At 36.2% G+C, this 17,840-nt stretch overlaps 1 protein-coding gene and 1 long non-coding RNA gene across 2 annotated transcripts in view; one reads left to right on the top strand and one right to left on the bottom strand.

Moving 5' to 3' along the window:
• Nucleotides 1-17,840, bottom strand: part of LOC120425470 (all trans-polyprenyl-diphosphate synthase PDSS1) — a 153,493-nt gene that overhangs the window by 122,618 nt on the left and 13,035 nt on the right. The window lies entirely within an intron of this gene.
• LOC120427717 (uncharacterized) lies at nt 13,193-13,412 on the top strand. The gene is made up of 2 exons (XR_005607021.2): nt 13,193-13,235; nt 13,297-13,412. It is a non-coding gene; the product is annotated as an uncharacterized LOC120427717 (long non-coding RNA).

Here is a 17,840-nt window from a genome sequence, read left to right as displayed (position 1 = left end):
TATCGCACATTTTTTGTATTTCTCTCCTGGTCGTCTCGCGAGATGGTCTTAATTTCGGGATTAAGGTGGAGGTTCGCGAAGTTTGGATTGTTGTCCACTTTTGAAAAAAACTTCAAGTTGGTTCCGAAATAGGACAAGCTACCCCGCTCCAGAGAGTCCAGGAAATCCTGCTGTGGGAAAGAAACGACCGTCACGTGATTCTCCTGGTCTCGTTTTGTGATCTGGAGGCTTGGTATATTGACCCCCTTCTTCGAAATCCGCGTCTTCGGCGCGTTTCGAGATGTTGCCAATTTTGGGGGGCTCTTTTTCGGACCGCGGTGACGTCCGCCATAGCTGTACCTCCTGGTCGCCGTAGAGAGTATCACCCATCGAAAAAAGCCAGCTTATGTTTGTCCCGAACCAATATTTAGCTTGGTTCAAAACTGTTCACGGTCAGTCGCCGTGAGATATTGTTAGAAACGACGACGACTCCGCACGGTTCAGGGTTAGAGTTTGGTCGAAACGCTCCAAGAACATCCCCAAGCCGAACCGGTTGCCGTGAGGCTGGCCGCCGCGACACACAGATCCGGTTGACTTGTAATGATGCCACCTGGGCACAGGGGCTTCCTCATGTGCGTGTGTGATGGCAGTGGTGGTGTGACATCATCAGCTCCGGCCAGTCTCCAAGTCTTTCGGAGGAGGACTCCGTCCCCAAAAAACGCGAAGCTTTCAGCCAGACAACGTTTTGTTTGATTTCCCACCCATATTGGCTGGGTTCGGGGCTTGGTGCTAAAATTTGTCAAACGTAGATTGACCATTTAAACGCGATGTACCCCGCGAACGACGACTGCTTAGGTTAGGTGGAGTTTCTAATGCACGACAAAAAAAAAAGACGGCGATTTTTTGGTTTGAACAGCAAATTAGCATATTCTGTTCGACGGAGCGTGATAAGAGATTCGGGATGGGTTTGTCGTTTTTTTTTTTTGTTCGACTGAAATCCCCTCACTTGAAGGTTCATAAAAAGCTTCATTCATGAGTTTCGCTGGTTTGGAACAGGTTTTAAGTGCACGGGCTTAGTCACAACTGTTGTGAAAAGTTTCCGGGAAATACTTTTTCGAAGGTGTGAAAATTCCGAAACTAGGACTTTTGCGATGCATATTCATAATGGAGTTCAGATTAACCCTCTAAGACCCAACCTCGCCTATTTTACTAAATTTTATGTGACTTAGCTAACGCCTAGCAAAAAAAGGTCTAGGGTCAACTTTGGACTACTTTTATGTCATAATAAATTTTAAGTGTTTTTCTTATGTTGAGGTACAGTCATCCCACATATTCCGAACACCGAACACCCACAAATTCGGAACACTTTTGTGATAATTTGACAATAGCAAGCCAAATGCAGCTTTTATGTCGACCCTGCAATTTTTAGGACCTTCATTTGGACATTCTCTTGCTATTCCACTAGTAAAAGTAGTACTTTTTGAACAAAAAAAAAACTAATTTCAAGACTATTTTATCAAGAGCAGCAAAACACTGCCTGAAAATGGCCTGTTCCATAATTGTGGGATGTTATTGTGCCTCCCACAATTGAGCAGTTCTCTCAGATTTCGGTCATTCGATATTTTTTGTATTTTTTAATCCGACTGAAACTTTTTTTATGCCCAAAGAAGCAATTTTGCATCATTAGTTTGTCCATATAATTTTCCATACAAATTTGGCAGATGGCCATACAAAAATGATATGTGAAAATTCAAAAATCTGTATCTTTTGAAGGAATTTTTTGATCGATTTGGTGTCTTCGGCAAAGTTGTAGGTATGGATATGGACTACACTGGAAAAAATGATACACGGTAAAAAAAAATTGGTGATTTTTTATTTAACTTTTTGTCACTAAAACTTGACTTGCAAAAAAACACTATTTTTTTTTTATTTTTTGATATGCTTTAAAGGACATTAAATGCCAACTTTTCAGAAATGTCCAGGTTGTACAAAAAATCATTGAGCGAGTTATGAATTTATGAATTAATACTGATTTTTTCAAAAAATCGAAAAGTTGATCGCAAAATTTTTTCTACTTCATTTTTCGATGTAAAATTAAATTTGCAATCAAAAAGTACTTCAGTCAAATTTGAATAAAGTGCACCGTTTTCAAGTTAAATCCATTTTTAAGTGACTTTTTTGAAAATAGTCGAAGTTTTTTTTTTTTTTTAATTAGTGCACATGTTTGCCCACTTTTGAAAAATTTTCCGATCTTTCCGAAAAAAAATATTTTCATTTTTTTTAAACCAAGACTAACATTTCAAAAGGGCCAAACATTCAATATTACGCCCTTTTAAAATGTTAGTCTTGGTTTAAAAAAATTGAAAATATTTTTTTCGAAAATTTCGAAAAAAATTCACGAATGTTTCATATTTTAACATTGAAAATCGGACCATTAGTTGCTGAGATATCGCCATTAGAAAATGGCGTGTTGGTTGGGTGGGACTTAGAAAACATCGATTTTCCTGTTTTTTAACCTGAGAATTTGCTCAGCGTTTCAAAAATATTTTTTTCAAAAGTGGGCAAACATGTGCACTAATTTAAAAAAATGAAAAACTGCGACTAACCACCGCGCCACGGGGTCCTCTAGAACTATGGGATAATTTTGACCATTTTCGTCGGGGTCATTATTATGGCCATGAAATGGGGTCCTTAAGCCAAAATTATTCCAAAAAGTTGAAATTTTGGTTTATTTTCAAAAAAGTCACCTAAAAATGGATTTAACTTGAAAACGCGGCACTTTATCAAAATTTCACTGTTGTACTTTTTGATTGCAAATTTGATTTTACATCGAAAAATGAAGTTGAAAAATGTTTGCGACCAATTTTTCGATTTTTTTGTAAAAATCAGTATTGATCCAAAAATTTATAACTCACTCAAAGATTTTTGCACAACCCGCTGGGTCTGAATTTGCCCTCAGAATTGAGCCAATGTGTCGAAAAATAGATTTTTGGTCATATTTTGGGTTTAAATGATAATTTCACATAGAAGCCTAAAATATGACCAAAAATCGATTTTTCGACACTTTGGCTCAATTCTGAGGGCAGATACAGACTCAGCGGGCAAAATTACAAGGAAAAACATATATTTGGAAAATTTTCGAATTTCGTTAGGGTGGTCCCCTATGGTTTTCCCTTGAAAATTAGACTTTTTTCAAATGAAGATATCTCGAGTTCAAAGAATAAAACCCCAGAGATTGATGCTTAAAATTTGGCTTGCGCCTTTTCGAGATATTTAAGTTTCAAATTTGCATCTTTTTTGCCTTAAAATGGCTGTAACTTTTGACCCTTAAGTCCAAATTCAAAAAAAAAATGTCAAAAAATAAAATTGTTTGTTTTTCAGAGCACTAAAAGTTCCCCGAATATCACTTTTCTCTAAAACTTATCCCTGTTAAAAAATGCCATGTTGAAAAAAAACTGATTTTTAAAGGTTTGCTCAGAAACTTTCTATAAATTTGGTCGTAGAACACGGAGAGACCGTGCCCAGAAATTTTAACAATTTAAATTGTTGATTTTACTTTCGTAAATTTTAACAAAACCGTACTTGTCACTGCCAATTTTCAGTTAAATTAACCAAAATTCAGTAATAATTTAATAACCTGTTTGTTGAAAATGCTAAAGGCAAAAAGCTAACAGATTTCCCGAACTCGAATGAACGTGCTCGACTGTTAGCTTTGGTTTTAGAAAAACCGAGAATTTTTTTGGTTGAATATAATTAACAATTGGTTGAATATTTAAAAGATAAACTTGGGTTTGTTTACGTCTGTCATTTGAAGTCAGGATTCGAGCGAGAGCGGTCGATTTGTTGAGTTTGTGGTGTTATTTATGAAGTGAGAGGATGTGAAAGGTGAAAATCACACTATTTGGCTAATGTTGAAGTGGCAAATCAAAGTGTTGCAACTGGAAAGGTGGAATTGGTGAGTAGGTTTGTTGATGATTTCTTTGCAGGTGATAAACTATGAAGAGCCTCTTGCCATAAGGATCTCTGATGCGAGTGAGTTGAACACGTTATAAGAATGTATGAAGGAAAGAGAAGGCAGTAGAAGGGAGATGCGGGCCCGGGCAAATTTAACAAAATGTTGGTTAACAGTCTGGACCCGAAGCCTGATTTTTCTGTTACATTCTTATTGGAATTCCATATAAACTGTAACGGGGATTGCAGGCTCCGGGTCCTGACTATTAATCCAAGTAAGTATGGGTTTATTTTTGCACAATAATTTATCTAATGTGATTCTTATTAGAAAACTGAATCATTAAAAAGCTTCGTGCTTACGACGGATAAAATCTTAATGAACCATTTTTTTTTTTCAGAATCATCAATTATAAAATACCAATTATAAAATACATAGAAATGCGTACACATGACAACATAAAAAATAGAGATGAAGTAAAATATTAAAAAAATATATATATAAAAGAAGATAATTATATAAACTTGAAAGTTTCGTTGCAATACGTCTGCTCAATAAACTGGTAAGTAAAACTCTAAATATTTTTTTTCAGGAATCGGAGTACTTTGAATAAATTGAATCGAATGCAATGGAAGTTTAATGCCAAAAGTAATTGTTGAATTAATGCAAGCTTGGTAAGTAGCATTATTGATATTTCTTCTTTCCTCAATATAATTACATTTATTTACGTTCCTTTTTTTCAGTTTATAGCCGAAATTAAGAATTTTGTATTAAATTACAAATACATTTCACATGTCTATTTGCAGCCAAAGGTTCACTTTAGTGAAAATTCTGTGTCCAACCACAAAAAAAATAACTAAACCTGAGACCATTGTAGATGATGATGACTTATCTGATGATTTCACAGTGATGGTAAGTGAATACATTATCTAATTTTATACAACATAATAAAAATATAAGCTTAAAACTTGGTGAAAATTTTGCTCGGTTTCTATCTTAAGGAATTCACGAGAAATTAAACATCTTTTTTAAATATGTTAAACAAAATTTGTGATATGCTTTATTATTATTTTTAAGTTTAATGCATTGTAATTTTTTTTAAACATTAATCAAACTTTACATGTTTTATAACAACAGTTACAAAAAAAAATGTTTTGATGCTTTTTATCAGTAATTTTACAACTTCATGCAAAAAAAAAACAAATTAGTACAAAACGTTAAATTTTTAGGCAGAATAAATGTGAATATAAAAACACTCAGCATTAATTTGTGAGGCATTATTACAAAATTTACTGCAAATTTAATAAAAATATTGCCAAAAACTGCTAGTTATTGACTACATATACAAATATTTCTCTGTATTAAAGTAAGACATTAGTTAAAATATAGCTAGAAATTCGGCCCAGCCTGTATCGTTAGATAATTAAAGAAAATATATATCAACACTTACATAAATTATGTCTTATTCAGAAATGTTTTGTTATAAACCACTAATAATTTGCTGCATGCAAAAATATTTTGGTTGATACAACGAAAAAAAATTGTTGAAAAATAGTTTAAAAATATTTCCCAGCCAGTTTTTAACAGAATGTTCCACAATATTTCAGCTGAAAACAAGAAATTTTTAGTTAATTTTCTGAAAAAAAAATTCTAGCAGTCGACTGCTAGAATTTTTTTCGGCCATTTAACTAACAAAAATGGTAATTCCAACTATTTTTTTTTGTTAATTTTAGTTACTGGTGGTCAGCAATTTCGGGTTAACAAAATCAACAATCGATTGTTGAAAAAAAGCTATGTAAAAAATTAACCCATACTTTTAGTTAAATTAACCAAGATTTTCTTAGATTTGCCCCGGCCGGTCTCTCCGTAAAGACGTAGACTACAAGATAAAATTTTGGTGTCTTCTACAAAGTTGCTTGGATTGGCAAGTGCAACGATTTTTTAGAAGACGGAAAAATTCCCAAATTCCTGAAAAGATAGAATTTTTAAATCACCCTAATAGTGAACCACCCTAATTTTCAATCAAACCAAAAGTTGCCCCTTTCTATTTGGAACAACTCTTCTGAAGACACCAAAGCTCCAAAACATAATTTTTTTTCCACTTCATTTTGCGATCTGGACCACTGTGCACTGTCTTAACCGTGATAGAATTGGGAGTTCTGGAGCCCAGATAAGTTTGGATTACATCTAAAGATTGATAACCTAGAACATATTTTGTAACGTTCTGAGCCCGCGTTCGACTGTTAAAACAAGATTCCGATACCAAAAGGTCAAACTCCACTATCGCAACCGGCTTTCCCAACATCTCCCAAGAAGCGTTACTAAATCCACCATCCAAAAGCTCCGCAAAAGTGCCTTGAACTCTTCGCCGTCACAGTCATAGCTACATCCGTCACCTGCACAACACTAGCCTGAGTCGGCGGTTGAAGAATCTCAAGGGGAGACACACGCACCGGTTTTGTGTAAAATAACCGTTTACGACTCCTCTCATACGCAGGGCCAATATTCAGAATTCGGTGATATAAAACTCGAACCATCATCGATTTACGATCTCTCGCGGCCCACCCCGTGTAGATATGAATGGAGTTGGAACCTTAATTTATGCCCCCGAAAAATCGACCGATTATACAGTTTTTAGTTCTTTCCGCTCGGTGACCTAGCTTGACCGAACCACGCGGGACACCAAATGGATATCGTGGTGCGATTAAAAAACTAATTAGCTTTGATTTCACCACGTGTGTGTGTGTGTGCGCGTGGGGAGAAAATCTTGACCTTGTAGCGAACCTCACAAACCAACAGAGTCACACATCGCATCTTATCTAGTGATGTCATCTTTCCAAACTTTGAGCGTGCCGATGTCCGACGAAACTGTAACCACCTTAGCGTTTCTGTCTTTTCATCGATGGTGATCTTCTGGTCGTTTTGTCCACCGAAGATGATCCACCACAGCACGCGATATCGCGACTCCACCCGGACAAAAAATGTCGTTTCGGTAAAAAAAAAACCTGAATGTCAGAGAAACCGACTCTAGTGTGTTAGTTGCATCGTTGGGTTATTTATTTTCGCGTAATAATCGCAACGATTATCGCGTTAATCGCGACGAGCGTTACCATTATCGCGATAATCGCAACGGTTATCGCAATGCGGAACTTGTTTTGGCGAACTGGCAGCACTGGCAGGCAGTTCGTTTTTTGACTGCTGTCAACGTTTCAGTGGTGGGGCAGGTTGAAGCTGATACAACAATCAAGCGACCCCCGAAACCAACCAAAACCAGAGCGTTCAATTCCGTGAAAACAGAACCACCTTGACGACCCCCGATATCTCTTTTGACCCGTCGCCGCCGCCGCCAGCAGGTGTCGCACGAAGGTCCTCGCAAGAGTTTTAAAATTTTCTAAAAAGCAACGCGATTTGACACCCGAATGTCGTCGTCGTCGTCGCCGCCGTTGGAATGTTTATGTAAATTAGACCTCCAAATCGCGACCATGTCCGCGTGCGCGCGGTGGAAACAAAGCGGAATGATAAATGCGAATAAGGAATGAAAAAAAAAGTTTGGTGTTTTATCGAGAAATTTTTATCATAGACACAAGGTGTTCAAGGAGATTAGCCGAGCGATCTGCGTCGTTGGGAAGTGGTGGCGAAATTTCCACTGCGTGCCGCAGTGTTGCCAGCTCTTTTGGAAGATTCGGATGAAACTTTAAAAGCACGGAACGAATCGGCGTCAATTAGCGAGGATGCTCAAATTTGTTCGCTGACGAAAGAGATTCGCTAAATTGTGACACGTCACTCTGGGACGAGATTTTGGAGCTTTTTACTGGCCGTTTCTGAATGAATTTGGCAAGATACATGATTCATTTTCTTATCATTAAATCGACCAATTCTCTCCTGCACAAGCCATGTGTTTAACCAATTTGCCATTGAAATGAAACCAGTATTGAAAAGTTCAACACCCATTTCAGTGTTGAAAAGTATAACTTTTCAGCACTTGTATCGAAAGCAATACTTTTGGATAATGTTTTGAACACTAACACTACCCGGGCAGACGGTAATAACAAAATTAATAATATTTCAATAACTAATCCTGTTAAAATAACAAAAAGTGTTATTATTTTATCCTGAAGTTCAACTTCAAGAAGAAAAAATAATAACAGTTTCTGATAAAATAACAAAATTTGGTATTGAAGTGATATCATATTGAAAATGTTTAATAACACGCTAATAAGAGGAAATGTTATACATTTCAAAAACTCTCCTAATAACAAAATTTGTTATTCGTTCGGTATACTGACTTAGAAATAAAATTACCATAAATCGCACAAATGGAAAAGTTTCTAAGTGTCCATAACACAATCTGTTATTATTTTTTCTTTTGTTAAATATGTTTAGATCTTTGGGATAATTTTGACCAATTTCTTTGGGGTCATTATTTTGGCCATGAAATGGGGTCCTTAAGCTAAAATTATTCTAAAAAGTTGAAATTTTGGAAGCTGATTTTTTTAAATTATTTGATATACCCCCTAAGGGACTTTGCTAAAATTGGCTAGAACTATGGGATAATTTTGACCAATTTCGTCGGTGTCATTATTTTGGCCTAGAAATGGTGTCCTTAAGCTAAAATTATTCTAAAAAGTTGAAATTTTGAAAGTTGATTTTTTTAATTATTTGATATACCCACTAAGGACTTTGTTTAAACTGGTTAGAACTATGGGATAATTTTGACCAATTTCGTCAGGGTCATTATTTTGGCCATGAAATGGGGTCCTTAAGAGGCAGTATTTGTAAATATTGCTCGGTTTGTTCTAGAGGTCGTATAGAGGTGCTCCGATTTGGATGAAACTTTCAGCGTTTGTTTGTCTATGTATGAGATGAACTCATGTCAAATATGAGCTCTCTACGACAAAGGGAAGTGGGGTAAAACGGGCTTTGAAATTTGAGGTCAAAAAAACATAAAAAATCTTTAAATTGCTCGCATTTCCGTAAAACTTCATCAATTCCAACTCTCTTAGATGCATTCGAATGGTCTTTTGAAGCCCTTCAAAATGTGCCATAGACATCCAGGATTGGTTTGACTTTTTCTCTTAGCTTTTGCAAATTACTGTCAAAAATGGATATTTTTTAAACCTTAATATCTTTTTCCAACAGCCTCCAACACCCATACTCCTATAGGTCAAAAGATAGGCAAATTCATGGACTATAAGCCTATGGTATTAACTTTTTGGCCAATAGCAGTTTTTCTCATAGTTTTTCGATTTTTCTACAACAAAAAATTTACAGCGTTAGTTTTTACCCTGTTGGCCTCCAAAGCGGCACTTTTTGGTTTCAATTTTGTCATATTCAGAATCCTCGGACAATTTCACGTAAGTTAGAAGTATTGGAATTGTAATTTTGATTTAAAAAATAATTAAATAAAACATTTTTGAAAAAAGAAATAGATTTTATTTACCCTATGATCAATACGTCAAATGCTGTATCAAGTAGGCGAAAACCTGTTTTACCCCTAATCCAACAAATTGTTAAAAAATATTTTGATTCATTCTAAATGGCAATTTATCCAATCAAATTTACAACTCCAATACTTCTAATTTACGTGAAATTGTCCGAGGATTCCGAATATGACAAAATTGAGACCAATAAGTGCCGCTATGGTGGCCTACAGCGCAAAAACTAACGTTGCAAAATGGTTGTTGTAGAAAAATCGAAAAACTATGAGAAAAACCGCGATTGGCCAAAAAGTTAATACCATAGGCTTATAGTCCATGAAATTGCCTATCTTTTGACCTATAGGAGTATGGATGTTGGAGGCTGTTGGAAAAAGATATTAAGGTTTTAAAAAAATCCATTTTTGACAGTAATTTGCAAAAGCTAAGAGAAAAAGTCAAACCAATCCTGGATGTCTATGGCACATTTTGAAGTGCTTCAAAAGACCTTTCGAATGCATCTAAGAGAGTTGGAATTGATGAAGTTTTACGGAAATGCGAGCAATTTTAAGATTTTTTAGGTTTTTTAGACCTCAAACTTCGTAGCCCGTTTTACCCCACTTCCCTTTGTCGTAGAGGGCTCATATTTGACATAAGTTCATCTCATACATAGACAAACAAACGCTGAAAGTTTCATCCAAATCGGAGCACCTCGATACGACCTGTTACACATTGGTGAAAAACTCGCTCTTAAGCTAAAATTATTCTAAAAAGTTGAAATTTTGAAAGTTGATTTTTTTAATTATTTGATATACTCCCTAAGGGACTTTGCTAAAATTGGCTAGAACTATGGGATAATTTTGACCAATTTCGTCAGGCTCATTATTTTGGCCAAGAAATGGGGTCCTTAAGCTAAAATTATTCTAAAAAGTTGAAATTTTGAAAGTTGGTTTTTTTTAATTATTTGATATACTCCTAAGGGATTTTGCTAGAATTGGCTAGAACTAGGAAATAATTTTGACCAATTTTATCAGGGTCATTTATTTCACCATGAAATGGGGTTTCAAGCTAAAATCATTCCGATAAAATTAACTTTTGAGAGTTCTTTTTTTTTTTAATTTTGTTATATTCCCTAACGGAATTGATTTATTTATTGAGAATTTTTGATGTGTGAATAACAAAAACTGTTATTATTTTAACAGAGCCAGGAAGTCGGAGCTGACGTTGAAGTTCGAGCTGGAGTGAGACCTCGGAGACTGCATCGGATTCAGCAAATTTTCAGCAACTTTTACTTGGAGTCGGCATCTGTGAAGTCGGGTATTTTTGGAGAGCTGAAGCCGTCGCTGACGTCATATCCTGCATTCAGAGCAGACATGCATCGGCACTATGAGCTCTTTTTAACGGCACTCAGCTTGTTCTAGATGGCATTTTCGTTTAAAGCAATGTTATGCTTGTTGCTAGGTAAAAATCTCTTGGTTTTGGCTTGAATAATGTTTAGAAAACATTGGTTCATTGGAAAACCCGATTTTAGCTATATTTTCATGTAAATGTTCTCTTAAGCTCTCAAGAAGAACTTTTTAAAAGCTCTTTGAGTGCAATTAAGAGTTCTTAACCTATATCTCGGTTGGTTTTCAAAATAATGTCTCAGGGTCTTCGGGAGCCTAAAAGACAAGCGTAATTAGCGTATTCTAATCACTGGCACAATATGCTGGGTATCTTCTACGTGAAATGCCAAACAAGTTCTTCTAAAAGAGGAGTTAGAGCGGATGCATGTCTGATTCAGAGTCGGAGTTGTCTTCAAAGTATGGATTCAAAGTCGCTTGGAGGTACCCGACTCTGCAGCCCTGACTACTAGTGACTAGTACAGAGGAGTTATGGCAACTGCAGGTTTATTTGCAAATTACAAATAAACCAAAACAATAACTTTTTTTGTTATGTTCAATAACATTTTTTGTTATAATGCTGCTCCACCTCTCCGCACAAAATAACACATCTTGTTATTCCATCATGATTCTTTCTGTGTTATTGGTTTGTTATAGCAATAACAACATAATAACAGTTTAAGTAATTCTTCGAACAAATCTTTGTTATTAATTTTTGTTATTTTAACAACTAATCCGATCATCCCAATAACATATTTCGATCTTCTCACAATATCAAAAACTGACCTTCCCAAGTTATTTCCGTCTGCTCGGGTAGGAAAAAAATATATCATTCTAGCAGGTAAACAAAAGTTTCACTGATAATATCAAATTCAAAAAAATCATTCTCGTTGAACTTGTTTTTTAAAGAACTTATCGTTTTTATCGAACTCGGTCATGTACGACCCGTGCTAAAATAATCTTATTTTCACAACTTGTTGCACAATTAACCTTTAAATTGTCGCCGTACTGTTCAACAAACATTACAATTCTGAAATATTGACTAAAAGTTCTTCTCAGATAATTAGTGGAAGTCTCGAATCGAGCAATCTCCACCATTAGTCGCCCGGTTATCTTCCCCCGAGCTTTCTCAACCAAGCTAGAGCGAAGAACATCTGTGCAACCACATCTCAATAAGGGAAACGCCAAATTCGGACGTCCATAATGTTTGGACCCACCACCAGGCAGAGACCCCCAACCAGTTCGTGTGGTCAGTCGCGAAGTGCAAGCACGCGAAAGGTAGGCCAATCACGCACACTTACACAGTGACGGACGCACACACGCAGCGCACCACGACCACCACAACAACCCAATGACCATTCACCAATCACCAATGATTCTCCCAAAAGTGTGAGTGAAGCAGGAAAAAAAATTGAGGTCATAACGCCTAGTTTTTGGAGTTTGATTTTTGTTTCTCGCGTCCCGCTCCCTTCCCGCCTCTCTCTCCGAGAGAGTTCCGACGGACCCCCGGAGGCTGTCAAAGCCCAAAAAAACCGACCAAATCACCCCAGCGATCACTCCTTATCGACTCTCGCCGCAGCGAAAACCGCGCTCTCGCGGTTGAGAGCCTAGAAGACGAAAAAAATATAAAAACGCACCCAGCTTCCACCAACAACAACATCAATAACAACAGTCGAACCGACAAAAAAAAAAGAAACGGACGGAACCAGTTTCTTTTTCGGACGTTCAAACCGCGATCGGCGGCGAGAGCGCTTTTTTTCTCTCTCTGTGATGACCGCAACCTAGTTTGGGGGGGCTGCTTGATATCCGCTCGATGAAGGCGAAGTCTTCGACCACTTTGAAATACGCGTTCGGCTGCGTTAGATATTCGTGATTATGCTCAAGGACAATGTCAGTCCGGTTGTCTGTGGTTGAGACAATCGGACGAAGGTTGAATTTTTTTAATCAATTAAGTTGAAAAACTTTATGCTTTTGACACTTTATGTCTGTAGCATAAGATTTCAGTACTGAATTCTCTGACAAGTTAATATTACCAATGTCAACGAAAATCGGCAAGTGACGATTTTTTCTCTGTCGATTTTTTTCCTTACATACACACTAAAAAATTCTGAATTTTACACATTACGTAATCTCAAACATCATTTAAAAACAATGCATGTAATCCAAAATGTGATGTAAAATTGTGTTTATTATCACGAAACTCTTCAAATTTTAACCGCACACACATAACTAGAATATTACATCACATGAAATTATAAACAATACACTTTTGACTGAATTTTACGTTTCGTTTAATGCACATGTCTGGAGCGTGTCTTTTGATGTAATTTTAAGTGAAATGAAACTTAATCCAGCGACGCGACGATTCATCCTGCTTGACAGTTAAACAAATGTCAGCCATGTTGCGTAAACCAAATTTTTGTGCGGCTGCAGCTGAGGCTCGATCTTTCTAAAAAATCAACTTAAATTTGTCCATCATTCATTGATGACATTTATTTGGAAATAACAAAGGTAAATATAACTGACTTTCGTGTTTTCCAGATTAATTATTATCAGTTTCATAATTTTACAGATGCTTTTCCTTCCGTCGGAATTCTTTCTGGAATGTGCGCTTTGGCCAGGCCGAAGTGAACTATGATGCTGATGAAGACCGGATCAGATCAGCCGGCTAGTCAAGACCTGTTACCAGTTCAGCCCGGTGAGGACAAAAAGTGGCACGAGAGAACTGATTGCAAGTGGACCTCCGGGGAATCGTCGGGAATTCGGAGACGGGGTGCGAGGGATTTCAGTGATCAAAATAAAACGGAAAAACAAAAGTGTTGTGAGTCAAAGTGATGAATAATACAATTATTGTGATGAGTGTAATACAATTCTTGTTATGTTCAATAAAAATACCGATAAAATCGAATATAAACATGTGACCTTTCATTTCGTATGAATTAACTAATTCCAATAAGAATGTTTTCCCACAAGAATGACGTTTAATGTAATTTTACGCGACTTCGGTTGGTTGTGTGGCTCGTGTAATATTCAAATCAGACACAATCTTACGTCTTATTTGACGCTCCAGTTATGTGCATTGAATCAACAGAAAATTACACGAATTTTTCGAAGTGTGATATTTTTAGTCGGGAATGATATAAGCTGTACCAGTCTGAGTCAAGTCTGATACAAATCATACTTTCCCATAATTTCGCTACCGGTCAGCGGGTTTTGATTGGGACCACAACACAAACCTCAATTCCTTGAATTTTTATTAAATATTTCTTTTTTTTTTTGTAATTTTGCAATGATCATAAGCAATGTCATAAACTAACCTATTCGACAAAAATATCCAACGGTACGCTTTAGAATAAAATGAATTTTTTAAACCTTTTCGAAGAGCCTAAAAGATTGAAGATCTGACGACCCTATCAAAAGTTATCAAAAAAAATATGCCCGGATCCATCATATTATCGGCTTACTTTCCATCGCCAAAAATAATGGTACTGAAATATGTAGTAGTTTATGCAACAAGCTGCAAAAAGATGATTTTTTCAGCACGAGTTGTATATACATTTATCTAACGAGGTTTACCGAAACAATACCAATCTTGAAAGTTGAAAAGGTTCAAATGTTATTTTGACTTGAAAATCTCATGCAAAGTGTGGAGACATTTTTGTACTAGGCAGCAGTAGGAGGAGGATCCAGAACAGAGGCTGGTGGTGTGCTGTCCGCGGAATTTGAATTGTTTAGTCGGTTGTTTTTATAGTAAATCGCGTAAAAAGTAGTGAAAAGATTATACAATGTGTAGATTTGCATGTGGAAAGTGAAGATTTCCTGCAGTTTTGGGAATTTGGATAGTTTTTTCGCGATTTTTGTTTTCTACGCCGCTTGGTCAATGGTTTGACAGTTTATTGCGACGGCTTCGCTCTTGCAGTAGTATTAGTGTGATGTGGGCTAGCTCGTTCGAAGGGTGGTATTCAACTCGTTAGAAAAATCAAATAGTGCGAAAGAAATAAAAGCAGTTTGCCAAGGAATATTTTTGGAAGTGTCATCAAGCAGCGCTCAAGCAATTCATCTGAAATTGGAAGATCAGCAAAGCTTGGTGGGCGGTCTGCGATCGGTTGAGGTTGGTCGGAGAACGTGGATATCGTGCTGAAGAAGCAGCTGACCAAGAATTGCCAGCATATCTGTACGCCAGGATGTGAGTCGTGTCGGCAGGAATAGGATCAAGCTGCTCGTGATAGAGGCTCGTGAGCGCAGCTGGAATTCCGGACGCATACGACCAAAATAGGGGACAACTCCCGGGTGCTTAGGACTACCAGAAACCAGAAACTTGGTGAGATCTATCCAAACTGAAATTTTCACATTTTGCCTACTTTTCAACAATTATTAAATACGCGCTGATCCCTGTTTTGCCTGATGGGATTGGAAGTTTAAAGATAGGTCGAGGACTCGTCTGGTGCTTGTACTATGTTTAGGCGGGGCCAGACAATGCCCAATGACCTCGGAATTGAGCCGCTAGGATCTCTGCCATTCTGAAATGGGTCATTGGAAACAGCGCGAGGGCTGTCACCACCTAATACCCGGGACTGAGATAAGCTGCATCAGCACAACCCAAGTCTGATACAAACTATACTTTCCCATAATTTCGCTGCCGGCCAGCGGGTATTGGATTGGACCACACAAACACAACCACAAAATCTCATGCAAAGTGTGGACACAATGATCCTAAACAAAATACAAAATTGACCAAGTCATATAAAAATAAATCAAATCACGAATCAAACAAATGCAAAAATAAGCTTTGGAAAATTACAAACAGTGTTGCCAGATTAGTTAATTTCAAAATTCATTAAAAATCATAGTGCCCATCCAACGAAGTACACAAATTTAATAGTGCAATACATTTTCGCTGAAAACACAAAAGGTGAACTCGAAAAGTTCTTTTTTCTTCACAATGTTGCCAGATTATCAATTTTAATGATTCATGAGTATTGAGAATACAATCATAAAAATACTGACAAACGAATTAAAAAAATCGAAATGCTCAGATTTACTTTATTTAAAAAAAATGCTTTATACATCAATACAGGTATAAAAAAATTGCAAAATATCAATGACTTCATGAACATATTTTTTCCAAAACCAAACTTATATATCTGTGATCCCAGAATTAAAATTTCTTGAAATATTGAAATACATTTTTGTGATTGAAAATGGATAAATCGCACATAACTTTGTATACAGTTGTTTAGAAAAATGTGCCCTATTACCCCTGTTTCTGGTTGGTTTACAATTGTACAAGTTTTTCTTCTATAAAAATTTATATTAAGTCAATAATTATTGGTATTGTCCTCCCGAGCAGACGGAAATAACTTGGGAAGGTCAGTTTTTGATATTGTGAGAAGATCAAAATAAGTTATTGGAATGATCGGATTAGTTGTTAAAATAACAAAAATCAATAACAAAGATTTGTTCGAAAAATAACTTAAACTGTTATTATGTTGTTATTGCAATAACAAACCAATAACACAGAAGGAATCATGAAGGAATAACAAGATTTGTTATTTTGTGCGGAGAGGTGGAGCAGCATAATAACAAAAAATGTTATTGAACTGGTATGTCTCCATAACAAAAAAAAGTTATTGTTTTGGTTTATTTGTAATTTGCAAATAAACCTGCAGTTGCCATAACTCATCTGTACTAGCCAGGGCTGCAGAGTCGGGTACCTCCAAGCGACTTTGAATCCATACTTTGAAAACAACTCCGACTCTGGATGCAGGATATGACGTCAACGACGACTTCAGCTCTCCAAAAATACCCGACTTCACAGATTCCGACTCCAAGTAAAAGTTGCTGAAAATTTGATGAATCCGATGCAGTCTCCGAGGTCTCACTCCAGCTCGAACTTCAACGTCAGCTCCGACTTCCTGGCTCTGTGAAAATAATAACAGTTTTTGCCATTCACATTTCAAAAATTCTCAATAAATAAAGCATTTCCCTTAGGGAATATAACAAAATTTAAAAAAAAATCAACTTTCAAAAGTTATTTTCATCGGATTAAATTTAGCTTAAGGACCCCATTTCATGGCCAAAATAATGACCCTGACGAAATTGGTCAAAATTATCCCATATTTCAAGCCAATTTCAGCAAAGTCCCTTAGGGGGTATATTAAATAATTAAAAAAGTCAACTTCCAAAATTTCAACTTTTTAGAATTTTAGCTTAAGGACCCCATTTCATGGCCAAAATAATGACCCTGTCGAAATTGGTCAAAATTATCCCATAGTTCTAACCATTTTAAACAAAGTCCTTTAGGGGGTATATCAAATAATTAAAAAAAAAACTTTCAAAATTTCAACTTTCCAGAATAATTTTAGCTTAAGGACCCCATTCCATGGCCAAAATAATGATCCTGACGAAATTGGTCAAAATTATCCCATAGTTCTAACCATTTTAAACAAAGTCCTTTAGGGGGTATATCAAATAATTAAAAAAAAAACTTTCAAAATTTCAACTTTCCAGAATAATTTTAGCATTCCATGGCCAAAATAATGACCCTGACGAAATTGGTCAAAATTATCCCATATTTCTAGCCAATTTTAGCAAAGTCCTTTAAGGGGGTATATCAAATAATTAAAAAATCAACTTCCAAAATTTCAACTTTTTAGAATAATTTTAGCTTAAGGACCCCATTTCATGGCCAAAATAATGGCCCCGATGAAATTAGACAAAATTATCCCAAAGATCTAAACATATTTAACAAAAGAAAAAAATAATAACAGATTGTGTTATGGACACTTAAAAACTTTTCCATTTGTGCGATTTATGGTAATTTTATATCTAAGTCAGTATACCGAACGAATAACAAATTTTGTTATTTTATCAGAAACTGTTATTATTTTTTCTTCTTGAAGTTGAACTTTAGGATAAAATAATAACACTTTTTGTTATTTTAACAGGATTTGTTATTGAAATATTATTAATATTGTTATTGGGTAATTCTCCGCCAACTCACACAGCAGTTGCCCCGACCCCTCTTCGATTTGCGTGAAACTTTGTCCTAAGGGGTAACTTTTGTCCTTGATCACGAATCCGAGGTCCGTTTTTTGATATCTCGTGACGGAGGGG

Source organism: Culex pipiens, chromosome 1 (genome assembly GCF_016801865.2).
Source record: "Culex pipiens pallens isolate TS chromosome 1, TS_CPP_V2, whole genome shotgun sequence".
Classification (NCBI taxonomy): domain Eukaryota; kingdom Metazoa; phylum Arthropoda; class Insecta; order Diptera; family Culicidae; genus Culex; species Culex pipiens.
This window is presented reverse-complemented; position numbering and strand designations above follow the sequence as displayed.